Source organism: Lacerta agilis, chromosome 16 (assembly GCF_009819535.1).
Source record: "Lacerta agilis isolate rLacAgi1 chromosome 16, rLacAgi1.pri, whole genome shotgun sequence".
NCBI classification, from domain to species: domain Eukaryota; kingdom Metazoa; phylum Chordata; class Lepidosauria; order Squamata; family Lacertidae; genus Lacerta; species Lacerta agilis.
Window position 1 is genome coordinate 9,620,950 of NC_046327.1, and position 16,002 is coordinate 9,636,951.

Consider the following 16,002-nt stretch of genomic DNA (forward strand, 5'->3'; position numbering starts at 1 on the left):
TGTGGTTTTCCATCGCTGCTTATCGTCTTAGTCTCTGTTTTTCGGGCCATTCTTGCAGCTCAGTTCTCTTACCCTTCGCCTTTAGTGAGGAGAGTGGTGTGAACAAACTTGGTGCTGGCAACGTTGGTGACCTGAGAATTAAATTGTGTGCTATTTTAGCACAGAGGTTCTTTAGAACTGCTTCAAAGTTATCAATTCACACATAGATATACTTGCATAAATGCAAGTAGATTTTTGCATGTGAAGACCCCCAAACCTCCCCCAATAAAACACAATGGACACAGAATATTAGTTTAAGGTTTTTGGCAATAATTTGGCCACAACTTTATTGATTACAGCATGTGGGTGGTTGCTTAGGCATTGGTTCCCAACTACATGAAGCTGCACTGTGGCAAGAACAGGACTGAAAACTGGACACCAGCAGATATCAGTAAGGGAAAACATTCTGGGAGAGCATGGAGCTGAGTTCAGTCTCCCTGCTCACCCCAGATGCTCCCAGGGACTCTGGCATGGCCCAAGCCCCAAGATGGGGTTCGGACAAAAGCAAGGCGAGCCCCTGGATTCTTTTAATGGAATTCCCTAGCAGCAACGATGGAGGGGCAGGCACAGCCAACCACTTCCACTGCACAAAACATTGAACCAATGCCTATCCGCCTGTTATGAAAACTTCCCGCGGGGGCAAGCTGAGAGACTGACCCCCAAGGCGGACGAAGCCTCCGTGCCCTCTGGCTACTGGAGTCCAGGGACACAAAGATAATATGCGATTGTTCCCCAGCTTGAAGAACAACATGCACAAGCCAGTAAGGCTAAAAACGTACTTTATTGTAGATAAAGTATAGAGTTTGTCTCTGCGCAGCAGCTCATTATTGCAGAGCTGTCTGTAAAAGCGTCCAGCATCTCCTGCAGAACTGAAAGTAAAGTACATCAGTAAATTACAATGACATCACATGTATGGGAAGACTGGTGGATTTCCCACAGGGTGAAACATGACTCTTAGTCAGGTCAAGTGACCTCGCTTCTTGCAGCTCGGTTTGTACTAATATCACAACACCGCCAACCTAGCAAAGTTGTGACAATTTGCTACACGGTAGGCAAAAACCAAGTGGCACCAGCCAATCAGCCAAATGGCAAAATTCCTACCGGGCCCCTGCTCCAAAAAACAGATGACCCCTAAACAGGCATAGCAAGGTCAGAAGAACAGCCCTAAATATAGGGAGGGAGGGTGTGTGATCCAATGCACATTGCGATGAAGAGGAGCTCCAGGCGACGTGCGGTGGCTTAAATAGCCCCTCAGTTGCCAATCAGAGTCCCAGCAAGCCAAACTCTACCGCAGCTACCGAGGGGCATCCAATGGGGTTGTGGCTATCCGTATGGCCCCGCCCAACAAGGTGGCAGTTCCGGAGCCCTCCCTGCAACACGTGCTCTCTGTGATGGAGGACACGGTTTGTCACAGATACTGGATTTTGTTGCATTCCATTATTTTGATGGGTTGTGTTGCTGGTTGTAATGCTGCATGTCATCTTAGAGAGCTTTTGAAAGAGATCCTGTATATTATACAATTAATGTGATGGCTGCATTGAGCTGCTTTTGCTGCATGCACATGTAACAGGAAGCTGTGATCCGTTGTATTTTCCAAGTGGATGTACACCATGCACATATGAAAATAAATAATACATGCAGGACCACGCATGACAATCTATATGCTGTATACATGTAATTTCCTACACTAAAAGATTCATGCAACACTTTAAGCCTGCAGCAATTAATAATCCAATCATTTATTTCAGTGATGCATCATCTGGGATGCTGGCAAGAAATACCGCAGTCTTATGCCAAATGATGTTATCTGAATGTTTATAAATAGCTATCAGGCATCATGCTTCCTGCTCTGATTTTTCTGTCCAGCTCACCAAACCTTCAGAAAGGATAAAGATAAGCTTAGTGTTGTGTCTAGATTTTCCCTTGTCTGGGGTGCTGGTGTCTGAATGGTGCAAATATGCATCTATTTAACACTTTGTCACATCATGAAGATGTGTACAGCAACACAGGACTCTTAGTGAAAGGGAAAGCTGTAATTAGTTTCATCATGAAGTGGTAAACAATCTAGGTGCCAGCTATGACACACTCATTCTGCTGCTGGCCCACACATAAGATCATTTTGCACTGGCTAGTGTACGTTGATATTTGCTATTATACAGTTTTCAGATGAAATATCACACCATATCAAGCTTTGACCCCCCCCATTGGAGGCTCCCTCAACCCTTTGTTGTTGTTCAGTCATTCAGTCATGTCCGACTCTTCGTGACTCCATGGACCAGAGCACGCCAGGCACCCCTATCCTCCACTGCCTCCCGCAGTTTGGCCAAACTCATGCCAGTCGCTTCGAGAACACTGTCCAACCATCTCATCCTCTTGTCCCCTTCTCCTTGTGCCCTTCATCTGTCCCAACCTCAGGGCCTCAACTTCAGGATCTGTCCTTCCAGTGAGCACTCAGGGCTGATTTCTTTAAGGATGGATAAGTTTGATCTTCTTGCAGTCCATGGGACTCTCAAGAGTCTCCTCCAGCACACTTTATTTCATTCTGCTTTTTTATTCAATTATTTCCTGTGTGAAGACACCCCGTGGCTTCAGATCAGAAACATGGTGCACCCAAAAAATTAACAAAGCTTATTACGTTTTAATTATAATATTTTAAAAAATACAAACTTTATTGAACATTTTTTAAAAAAATTGCCAAGCATAAAGTGTTGTCATCCAGAACAATACATGTACAGATGTTAAAACTTGTATGAAGTCTTCCACATGGCCTCAAAACAGACTTGGAAAATCTTTTGTGTTACAGATTAAGTTCACATCCACATGGTATTCTTAAACCTAGAGCATTAAGATAATTTCTCCATAGTTGCTGCTGTGACTGAGACAGAAGGGAGATTACTTTACTATTGTTAATAAATGATATAAATTGAGACCATACGGAGTCAAGCCTGCATTAGATTTTAAGTAATTAATTAATTCAGTCAAAGAACAGGGTGCAATATATTTACAATTTAAAAAAAAAAAAACTCAATTTGCTTTCCAAATTAAAATAAATAGAACTCCACAAATCTAAGGCAGAAAACAGAGAAAGAATTGAAAACAGGTTAAATCAAAGCAGGGATGATGCAGAAATCTAGAAGCGGAATCATTGTCACAGCAGAAGTCATTGTGGAGCCAATAAGGTGCTTTTCTGGGCAAAGGAAAAAGGTGTGGTATACACAGTGCTTTTTTCTGGGGGGATGCAAGGGTTCACATACCCCTAAACATTTTGTGAATCTTTGTCCTTTTGTACATTTGCTGTATTTATTTTTTTCCAGGTCAGCTGGGGGTGGTGGTGGGAAGCCTAGCTGAAGGAAGGAAAGGTTGCTGATGACTTCTTCTGCAGATGAAGCAGCTGATTGCAGCTGAGGAGGACAAGGTGATGCTGTTATGCCACTGATATGCTGCTAAACAACCCTGTGCACATCTACTAGGAATTAATTCCCCCTGAGTACATATTGGAACACAACTTAGGTTGGCCCCACTAGTTCAGTTTGGATAAATTCCTGGGAGAAGAACAGGGAAGTGTTTTTCATGAGTCTGGGTGTATTGTGAGTTCCTCGGAGATCCCTGCAACCACACTAGGGCTATTATTCCCCAGGTCCTTGGAAATAAGCCAGAAGTATTCAAAGTTGTCATGTGTTTGTGTATAACGTAGCCACAGCACCAGAAAGGGCCTAATATGAGGAAAGTAAAATCAAGCAGAGCTTGTAATCAACAACAGTTTAGTAGCATTTTTGAATAAATATGAATGCAAGGATGAAACATGTAAAGTGCTTGCCAAATGTGCTGGTGTTTATTTATCTGTATTTGTGCTGTCATGGTCATTTTTCAGTGCCTCATGGAACTATTTAAGAGACCAAATAATGTGTGCTCTGGGCACCGCAATACACTTTAGCTACTAAATAGTGGGAATCCCACATTAAGTTCAAATGTTTGTTTTTATTTTGGCCTTATAATTGGTTCCCCAAGGCAAAAGAAACTCATAAAAAACATAAACCTAACTACCAAGACATGCAGGTTTACCCCAAAGTGTAGTCTTTGTAGACACAATATTTCATGTATTTGAATTTAAATGCTAACACCTTAAAACCTGTTCCAAGCTATAAGTGTTTCAGCCTTTAGCTCTTGAAACACAGTGAAAAATCATTACCAAGTCCACACCATCGTATGGTCTGCCTTTGTCTTGCATAAAAGCTACAAGTTTGACCATACATTAAAAATAAAATTACCTTCTATCCATCAGAATGAAAAGAGACAATTAACCTGTCCAGCAATAACAACTTTTATAATGCAGCTGGGTCTAACTGAATAGTTTGTAAGAAATGCAAAGAATCAGTTTAAGATTTATCTGGCAATTCTGTTTTATTGCCTGCTGAAGATAAATTTGTGTAAAGTTGAACAAACATCATATTTTGAGTGAATACTACATGCCTGTTTTATTCTTTAAAGCTTCTCCATTTGTTTAATTATTGGAAGATATGGATAGAGAGGCTTGAGAAATTATAGTTTTGAAAATTCCAATCTAAACAGACTTGGTTCATACCTCCGTTACCAATGTGCAGATCTGAACATCCTTTGGATTTTGCACTTCTTGAGAATTTGCATGGCAATTGTAAAGAAACATCAAAATGCATTTTAAAGAGTGTATTCTGGGATAAAATACATTGGTCTCACAATGCAAATGTGAGAAATGGTTTCTTTAAAATACAGCTAGAAATTTGAGAAAACACATGCAAAATACATATTTAAATACTATTTCAATTTGAATTTTCATGCAGATCTCTTAAAACCCACAGATTAATTTGGAAACAGGGGTGATTGAATTTATGAACAAACATTTGTGAAAGCGATGAAGATTAGGAACAGAGTGATCTGTCTATCCTTAGTTATAATAGCCTTTTCAGACAACAGTTTTAAGAAAGTGGAACCACAAACAATCAAAGCATAGTAAGGGAGATGTGTCCCCCCCCCCCCAGGCCATGCAAACATTATATAAGTAATGGCTAGAATTCAAGCACAAATGGTACTTTCTCGATTTCAAGATGCTTCAGAGTTCAGAGAAATGTTAAAACAAGCCTGTCTGGTGTGGTGATGATGTTTCTAATTTCCTTAATTTATGTAGGATTTGGTGTCAGCGTTGTTTGCATAGGTTCTCTGTTGTTCGCTTGTGCTCCTTTGGCGGTGAGAGAGGTCTGGGTTGGTGTAGGGTGTGGTTGTTCATTTGTGGTTGGCTGTGGTGGTCTTTGGTTTCCTGTTTGAGTGGGGTGTGTGAATGTTTTTGATCAGGTTAGCCATATTTATTTGTATGCTGTCGGTAGATTTTTGTCATTGTCCTGTTGGCAGGCGGAGAGGAAGTCTCTTGGCATACCTCCTTCAAATCCTAAAAGTAGGAATTCAGTTGCAGGCACGTATCCTTCTTTATTCTTATAAATACTTTTTTCCACACAAATCTGGGCGGAAGACCTTTTTATTTCTTTTCTTTTTTGGCATGAAGAAGCAAGGTGTTTGATCTTTGAACTCTCAAGTTGAAAAGCAGCTAATATGTATAAGAAAGTGTTTGTTCAATCACTTCTGCTTGGAACATGACAGCTGAAACAGCAGGTGTATCTGGCATACTATGGGAGAAGGTCACCCAATGGCAACAGCAGACTTCAGTGCAGGATAAGGCTTTCCACACAACACCACATTGCAGATCCTCCATGTGTTTCAATTTGGCCAGGAGATGCCAAATTGAAAGGGAAAATGGAGAGAACAAATTGATGGCATATCCAAAGTTTAGTAACGGTTTACCAAAGGAAGCAATCCCAGCAAAATCTGCTCTGAGCATATCTATAATTGAAAATGCATGATTCAGTCCCCCCCCGCCCCCCAACCAGCCACCTCACTCCCAAAAAAATGCAGAAGGGGAGATTGCTCTTGTGCTCAGGTTTTGCTTGAAGAAATCTCACAGGTTTCTGGTTCGTCACTGTCATAACAGGATGCTGGATGAGATGGGCTATTGGCCTGATTCAGCAAGTTCTTATGTTCTTATGATGATGGAAGGTATTCCCTTCATCTGCAATCAGTATCAGTCAGATTGTAATGGAGGAGGAGGAGGAGAAGAAGAAACTCAAATGCAATGTAATGAGTGGTTATGTTGAAAAACAGAACGGGTCAGAGCAACAGATTTTTCCCAAGTGGTCATTGCAGACAGAGGAAGAGTCCATATGGCGGTACATATTAACAAGGGTGACCCTATCTTCTAGCCCAGTACAACAGCGAGGAGGAAGATACTTTGCAAAGCCACCTCTCCATCCTCTTGTGCTACCACAGCTAGCAGGTTGGAGGTACTCATAAACAGGAAGGAGCTCTCCATCATTTTTCCAGAACAGTTCAATCTGCTAGAAATGGCCATGCACAAGAAAAAGAAGTGGCTCTGCGAGATCAGGCAGAGGTGCCTCTTTAAGTGATCAGTCTTGCTGGGGGCTTGGCAGGACACTTATGAATTGCGTTTTGGGTCTGATCTGGTCCATGTGCTGCAGATTCACCACCCTGGTATAGCGATGGGGAGACATTAAAGGTATTCCCCATCCTCTTGTGGTCAAGTAATTGTGTTTGCCATTCTTTGACTGTAATACAGACACAGAGTAGTGCTTTATGGTGCAGCCATAAAATCATACTTGCCCTCAGAGCATCTCTCTCTGTAATATAAAACTGGGCTTTCTATTAAGAGCAGAACGAAGAAGACCAGTTCTCTTTCGCTCCTCTGGACCTGTCTCTCTCTGCCTGGATCTAGTGGCCTATTTTGTTGCTGACAGACATCACCTTTCGTAGGAAGGGCTGTCCCGTCCTCTGTGTGTCTCGCCAAAGGTCAATGGTTCTTTCTTAAGAAGATATGGAGACAATCAACCCACTGCTTAGGCGAAGGTTCATATTTTATTTAATAGCTGAGGGAAAACTGCAGCACAAGATTAATTGTGCCTATGCCTCTTCTGTTTGTCACAAACCCTTCAAAGAACAGCAATGGATGGATCCCTGAAGCTGGAGCAATGAAAGTACAGGAACAGCCTCCGATAAGTTCCATTTTCATTCCTGCAAAAAGCAGTGCGGTTGGAAGTAAAAAGTACTGGTGAAGTTAATCCCTGGTTGGAAACTAGACCTGTCACTCACAAAACTGCACCCAATCTCTCTCTCTCTCCCCATCCCTCCTACCCTGGTGTTTCATTATATGGAGAGCTTGAAGGAAAATGTACCAATTTGTGCAGACACCCTACAGGCAACTCCCCATTTGTGTGGGGGTTCTGTTTGGAGGCAACGTGCACAGCAGTGGGGCACTCATAAGCGCGCCCCCCCCTGTTCCGCCCCTGCACCATTCTGCCTCCACTCTGTCCCATTCTGCCCCCTTGCATGGCCAAAAAAACTGTGTGTGTGTGTGTGTGTGTGTGTGTGTGTGTGTTGGCAGTTGCACATGTGCAAATGGAGAGTCACCTTTGTGTCTTTCCAAATTGCTTTGGAAGGAGTCAGATTTGGCTTAGACAGATAGGAACATATAAAGTCATGGGAACATAGGAAGCTGCCATATACTGAACCAAACCAAAATTCATCTAGCTCAGTATTGTCTACACTGATTGGCAGATTGGGGTCTCTCTCAGCCCTATCTGTCAATGGACTGAACCTGGGACCTTCTGCAGATGCTGTTTCCACTGAGCTTCAGCCCTTCCCACATCCCAAATGTTTCTGAAGCGGTTCAGTTTAGGAATCAGGATATATTTGCAGAAAATGCAGATCCCAAATAAAAATATATATATATTCCGATAACAGAGTTGGTTTGGCTTGTCACTCTGTGTTCTGCTCATGAAAATGCAGTTTACCACGAAGGCATTCAAATGCATGAGATTACAGATGGTGCAAAAATTAGAAATGCCACAGAAATGCACATATTGTCAAAATGCACATATAATTAGAAGAAACCATAGGGAGATAGGAAAAAACACCCATAAGGCGGGGAGAAATTGATATATACACAGTGCTTATTTTCTTGAACCTATGTTTTCCTTGCAACATTAATATTGTATCATAAAACTCTGCATAACAGCACATAGAATTGTCGTCTTTGGTATACTTAGGCACTTTACTGTTTCTTCAAACAATAATTACCATATTTTTTCGTGTATTAGATGCCTCCATGTATAAGGCGCCCTCTATTTTGGGCGACCCAGGTTTAAGAAAATGGGGGGAGATGTATCCATGTATAAGCCCCCCTAATTTTTTACATTATTTTTAAGGGAAAAAACCTAGTCTTATACACGGAAAAAATATGGTACATTATACCCATGCTAGGGGTGATTTTGCACATACCTAGGTATGTGTGGCCAAATGCACACAGCATGACATATCCTAGATCATCTGCTTTTCTGAGCTGGTCGGGAGGATATTGGGCCAGTGGTGGAAAATGTTTCTTCAGCTCCTTTGTGATGGTTAGACCACATTTCCAGTTGAGTTTAGGTTGGCAGTGGCTCTCTGCCTTGGGGGACCCACTGGGATGGACTGCTCCTGAAAGTTTATAGATCACAAAGGATCCCAAAAGACCCATGATGAGTTTCCATTTGACATCGCTAATGCTTCTCTTGATATCCTCCTAATTGCTATGTGAAAAAATGAAGATAACTTGCTTTCAAGTGCGATCTCCTTTCTTGTGGAACCAAAACAGCTATTTGGTATACTGGAGGACTAAGGGTGATGAAGCAGAGAAGGAGTGATTTAGATCAGCTGAGCTGGGATATTTGCCTATTCTGCGAGAGTAATGGTGGCAAACAGATTGTTCTTGTCCAACAACATTGCATCTGCAAAGTAGTTTTTTTGTGGTTTGTGGTCCAGTGCAATCTGATCCATGTAGGAATATGAAGAAACCTTTGAAGACATGCTATGACATCTTTGCTAGGCACCCCCTTTGTTCAGTCTGGACACTGAGGTCCAGCTCCGAGGGCCTTCTGGCGGTTCCCTCACTGCGAGAAGTGAGGTTACAGAGAACCAGGCAGATGGCCTTCTCGGTAGTGGCACCCACCCTGTGGAACACCCTCCCACCAGATGTCAAGGAAACAAAAAACTATCTGACTTTTAGAAGACCTCTGAAGGCAGCCCTGTATAGGGAAGTTTTTAATGTTTGAAGTTTTATCATGATCTTAATATTCTGTTGGGAGCCACCCAGAGTGGCGGGGGGGCCTGGCCAGATGGGTGGGGTATAAGTAATAAGTTGTTGTTGTTGTTGCTGCTGTTGTTGTTAAATTTTTATACTAATCCTGGGTGCTAATCATTGTATGTCGTTTTAATAGCTACCATACAAAATTTGACCACCTTGTGTTTATACTGGGTTTGTTGTCTTGAAGTGGCAAGAAACTGTTCAGAATTTCCAGTATATTTCTGAAGTATTGGCAGAAGAAGATCAGAGCGTAAGTGTTATGTACTGAGCTTGGATCCTAAAACAATAGGCAGGTAGGATCCTAGAAGGCAGCAACCTGATTGGTCTGCAGAAGTCGCCCAATCCGGCTCCAGGAGGCAGTGAATCAGCAACCTGATTGGCCTGCAGGAACAGTCCAATCAGGCTCCAGGAGGGGAGTTGAATCAGCCAATCACACGGGACCCATTGTGTAAATAATGTATATATAGCCAGAGGTTTTTGGGGAAAGCACTCACTCACTGTTTACCATGAGCTGAAATAAAGAGCATAAAATTCACACTCAACTCCGAGTATATTTCAGTAAGTCTCTGGGGGGGAAGAAAACATGGCAAGCTTGCTCAGCAAACAGGGATGCTATGTGGTTGCTCTGTTAAAAGTGACGAGCAGAGAAAAGGACTAGTGTGAAAGTTCTCCCTCTCTGTGACATTTTGTCATTTTGCCACCATATGATACAGCTCAAATTCTCCCACCACCCACACTATAAACGCTTTTGATGTTGTGAATGTGTAACAAGCCTTGTTTCAGAATATATTAAGGCTATGCCATAGTTCTAAGAAACCCTTGATAGAGTCTATCTGATAGAGTCTATCAGATCCTAATAGCTTAGCATGTATGAGCATATACTGCTTACATACTTTCCGGAGAAGGAAATGATGATGATGTATTTGGCGAAAGCTGTTGCTGCTCTTCTCTTCATTCTAAGAAATTTTTATATCAGCTTCTCTGGCAAGACTCCATTTTGAAGGTTTATTTTTCATTAAATCCGATTCTTGACAGAATAGCTTACTAGTAGAATAAACAAAACGAAAAGATGTCCGCCGAAGAGGCAACCTTGAAATGCCCCCCGATTATAACAGTATTGTCAGCGGTATTTTAAGTGGTTTCAGATTTCCTTGCAGGTGCCGAATCATTTTATAGAAAAATCGTACGCCTTTTAACCATGTATATTGAATAATGTGGAACTTCTAGTGAGATCATTATTTCTATCCTACACTCTGAAAATGGCATGGCTGTCAAGAGAACTCGGAGGGTGTTTGTGTGTGACATAGTAAAATAAAGGTAGACATCGTTTTGTTCGCATAATGCAAGGCATTATCTATAAGGATGAATAGTTAGATTAAAGGTTAAACATGATTTTTATTTATTTATATTATCCATCAACCACATATCTATGCAACTAGTGTTGATAACGACAGACGGCAATGAAACTTAAAGCTGCTAGAGTAAAACATGCAATATGAAGTGTAGGAGTTGAAATGAACGTGTCTGGGCCAGATCAAAATGCCAAGATCAAAATGTATGGATCATGAAGCTAGAAGAAAAATTGGTTTTTTATTTTTGGCATGTCTCATTCTAGCAACGCATACACAGCCTTTTTAACAGAAGTGTTTCCCTTCCCCCCTCACCAGAATCTCAAAATCACTTATCAAGTGGAGATGTTCATCTATGCTAAGGGAGCTTTTGACATGTTGCCCATTTAAAGTGAAATAAAAATTGAGACACGTGAGAACACGCAATTGTTTCGATGCATTGTCAGTTAGTTTCCAACTCTGGGTTTGGGCTGAACCAATTTTAAGTGGAAATGCAATCTGGTTTTTATTGAGGGAACTGCATGTGACAGTGAAATAACTTCGCTATAGATTTTTTTAAAAAAGTTCAGTATCAAGAGACGACTTGCTTAATCTACAAGCAAGACGTGAAACGGTTCATTGTTTGCCTAAGGTATGATTACATTGCCTAGACTGCATGTTCTTCTCTAGTTATAGTGAAAGGAATGAGCTGAAATGGTCAAGGCAATTATTTTTGATGGGACAAGACTGCCTCACTCTCTTCTCAGTTTAGTCCCTAATATGCTATTGTTCATACCATCTTAGAACAAGGAAGCATGACAGCATAATGGCACCCGGGACCATTTCGAAACACCATGTCTGCATTCCTTCTCAGAGGGGAATGACACAATTTAGCCTAATTCATTAATTGGATCAAATGGTGATACGAACTCTCCTAGCAGGTATCTCTCTCCTATGCAAAGCTATCATTACAAGTCCTCAAGTATTGTCAAATGTGCAATAGCCTGCTATTCACTTACAAATGGCCTAGTGGGGTGTTCGCAACACGATACAGTGATAAATCGCAGAAGTGCCAATTAAAATGAAACACTTATTGTGTCAATCAGGTAGCAGCTGTATAGTACCATCTTTTACACTGCTTTTAAATGTGAAAGAAAGTACAATAAATGCTTTATACTCAGAGCTTCCTTTTCCCATTTCTGTCTCCTGGTGTCGTAGGTGTGACTGTGAGTGGGAATACAATAGAGGTTTGGCTGTCGGTATTTTCATTTCATGCTTTCAAATCCCATTGACTTCAATAGCGGGTTAAGGCACCAGCGCTTCTCGTATGATTCCCAGGATTATTTTATTTTTATATTTTTAGCAGACGACTTAAATAATAAAAGAAAGTTCACTGAAACTTATGTATGGCACATATAAATAGAAACTTGTGAGCAATGAGTTCAGAAAAAGAACTGCCCCTACCTTTCACCTTTTCCTGGGGGGCTGAGGGCACATGTGCAATTTTAAGATCTAAAGCATATGTTGAGAGATGTGGCTTGCATTTAGGATGGAAAGTAAAGAGATGTGGAATGTGCTAGCATTGGCCTCTACGCACCAACACACCCGGTCTGCCTGCCTGCAAACAGAAGAGAAATGATTTCATGTGGCTTCAGGCTCCCCTGGGCCCTTTTCCTCCCTTGCTAACAATACAGTACAACTAGGGCAGGAAAGAGGGACTGGAGATGCAGGAGAATTGGGCTATAGTACCTACCTCTGCTACAACACTGTTTTTGAAGCACGACAGAAGCCAGTAAGAGACTTTCTCTGGGTTAAACAGCCCACTGGCAATCCTGGCAATCCTAAAGTACAGGAGTGCTGGCTTGGCCCTACAAATTTGTGGGTGCTCAGGCACCCAGGGCCCCTGGAAGTTGGCACCTATAATAAGGTAGGAGACCAGGTGGTGCGTATTGCAAAGGGAAGAAGTTAGGATGCACATGCCAATTCTGGAAAGAGTGTCTAATGATGAACTGATCTCCCAACTTCCATTTATTAGGAAGAAGGGACTCTCCAAACCTACACAGTATGAGGTAGGCTACTGAGGATAGGGCAATTTCTGATGTTCCATAACAGATGGGTGAATCAGTCTATTTCTGGACCGTGTCTTTTTTCATAATTGTTCACCCATAAATTTACTCCATCCCATTTCTGCATTATGCCATTTTTAAAAGAGCTGGAGTAAATTTGGATTTAAATATATTTCTTCAAAAAATACACATTTCTAAGCACATTCCCCTCGAAATGTAAAATTCTAAATGTATTTTGAACATATAAGAGCTGAGAACTGTGTCAGAAGTGTAAAAGAGATAGGTCCACTAGGTTTCAGGCCCACAGATTTATCCAGGAAGTGTGGATCCTAACAGTTCATAGTGGAATTTGAAGGGGGGGGGCAAATTCCTGAAGTCTCTATTCCGTAATGCGTGGTTTGGGAATTTGATCTAACCAGCAGGCCAGATCCTACCTTGCCACTGCCTGTGGGCCAAATTTCACAGATGGGTAGGACTGCCCATCTGTCAATGACCAGGTGTCACGGTGACATCTGGTGATGATCATTGGGACTTCCAAGCACCATGAAGGGCTTGCAAGAATGCACACCCAATTGAGAATATAGTGGATGTTGCCTAGGGGTGAAGAACATCTTTCAGCAGCACACTCCCTTCTGGGTACCCCTTGGAGGGCCTATGTCAGTGGTGGGTGGAGACAGAAACAAAAAGGGGTGGAGCAACTAATGTAAATGTTACCTTTGTACGGTGGGGCAGTTTCTACACCCACATTGAAGAAGAAGGAGAAGAAGAGTTTGGATTTGATATCCCGCTTTTCACTACCCGAAGGAGTCTCAAAGCGGCTAACATTCTCCTTTCCCTTCCTCCCCCACAACAAACGCTCTGTGAGATGAGTGGGGCTGAGAGACTTCAAAGAAGTGTGACTAGCCCAAGGTCACCCAGCAGCTGCATGTGGAGGAGTGGAGATGCGAACCCGGTCCCCAGATTACGAGTCTACCGCTCTTAACCACTACAGCACACTGGCTCTCCCTTGAGAATCCTCCCTTTTTAAAGCCTGGTCCATGGCTAATCTTGGTCCATGGCTAATCTTCCTCCCTGAAGCAGTTTCCAAGCAACAGCTCCATCCAGACATACAAGGGGCATGATCAGAGTTTAAGGACATTGCAGCCAGGCAAAGACACTCTTGGAAGGTGTGAAACATGGATGGTCATGGCTGCGGCCTGGGAAGAGAGAGTGTGTGGCTTGGGGCAGTTTCAAGGGCCAGAGGGAGAGGCATGGTGGGCCCCGAATATGGCGTGTGGCCAGAGGTTGCTGATCCCTGATGTAGCCCAGTAGAGTGGGTGTCATGTAGTTATTTGAGTCAAAGTTCTTGCATTTCTTACAGCGCCACTAGCTTTTGCAGGCTGGTGGGCAATGCCATTTTTAAGTGTGATGTTGCTAATTATGTCAATTATGTATTTTATGAAATTTGCTACTGTTCCTGTTTATTATGAATCGTGTTTTGCATAACCTTATTTTCTTGCAAATACTAAATGAGCATTTCGTGTGTGTGTGTGTGTGTGTGTGTGTGTGTGTGTGTGTGTGTGAAGGGTGCTATAGAAATGTATCAATTTATAAATATAACAGAAAATGGCAACCCTCTTTTCAGGTGAAACCCACAATCAAATGAATGAGTTGTGCACCATCAAAATGAAAGGGAGCAGCTGTTTTGGATGATTTCCAGAAGTGGGAATACTCAGCAGCTTTCATTGAAAAGCCAAAATAACAGTGAAAGAATTCAAAGATAAGTTTTTCCAAGACGGTCTTCATTGTGCAGCACTACATTCTTTGTTCAAGAGGTACTGCTCACAGGTTTTTTATCTGATAATTTAGGCATTTGTCAGATACATGGTGCTTCTAATACTTCTCATCTCATGCCCTCCACTTTCTTTTGTTTCTCTGCAAACTCTCTCTTTTTGATTTCCTCCCAATTTTTACGTCTTAACCAATTAAAGTCCCTTTGTGCTTGCCTGGGTAAAAAACCATTGGGGAAGAATGAAAGCAAGGCTAGCTGACTTTAGGTCTCCTGCGCTTTGAGAGAGACTCCAGGGACATCTAAGCGCAATGTGGAAATCCTCATTAACAGCCAAGGTTCTTAGCAGACCTTCCTCACCCTGACTCTTGAGAAGGTTTTTCATTTGGCCCCCTAAGAAGCACCATAAAAATAACCTTTTGTGAATTGTTTCCAAACCCACTGGCTCTCAATCTAGGTCAGAGGTTCCTGCCTTCCTTCACAGACAGCAAGGAAAAATATAACCACTAAATGCAGAGCTTCTCCACACTTCGTAAAGTTAAATACATTATCCCCCCCCCAACCTTCTTTTCACACAAATACAAATTTGGTTCACCCATAGGTGCCAACTCCCCAGGGTGTCGGGTGCCTGAGCACCCACAAAATTCCCCATGAACAGGCTGGGCACCCACAAGTTTCAGTAACAGTGCCATGCACGCTGCATGGCACCCATGGCCCCAGGCACCCACAGTCGTGGGGTCAAGCTGGCATTCCTGGTTCACACTCCTGTGACTCATGCACAACTCTTGTTCATTTCACACATACTTCCCCAGGAGAAGTCCCAATGGATTGTGCTCTTGATCATTCTTATCTTATCAGAGGATTTGCCCTGGCCTTGATAAGGCTGCCTCTGGCCTGAGCATAATTACAACCACCACTATCCTTGGTTCATTCAGAGATTGCTTATTTCTCTGTCAAATTGGATATCACAGTATTGCTGTTGGTTAGACAATAGGATCAAAGAAATGTAGGCATTGGGTTGTACCATCATCTTGCTGACTATTCCACCCCGACTGGTGGAACGGTCTGTCACAAGAGACCAGTGCCCTGCGGGATTTGGCATCTTTCCGCAGGACCTGCAAGACGGAGCTGTTCCACCTGGCCTTTGGGTTGGTTTCAGTTTAACCCTGATGTTTCATTCTTTTGGTATGATTGGTGGGCTACTTAAAAATGAGGCTGCAGTCTAAATTAAATTTAAATTGTATTTTAATCTGTATTTTAATGAATTGTTTTATATTTTTGTTGTGATTTTATTGGTGTTAGCCGCCCTGAGCCCGGTTGGCAGGGAACGGCGGGGTATAAATAAATTATTATTATTATTATTATTATTATTATTATTATTATTATTTCAACTGTCCTGAAATATACTCGGAGTCAAGTGTGGATTTCATGCTCTTTATTTAGCTCATAGTAGCAAGGAATGGAAGTTCCCCCAAAACGTCTGGTTTATATACATTATTTACACAATGGGCTCCACGTGATTGGCTAATTCCGGGATACTCCTGTATGCCAATCAGGTTGCAGATTCACTTCCACCTGGCTGGA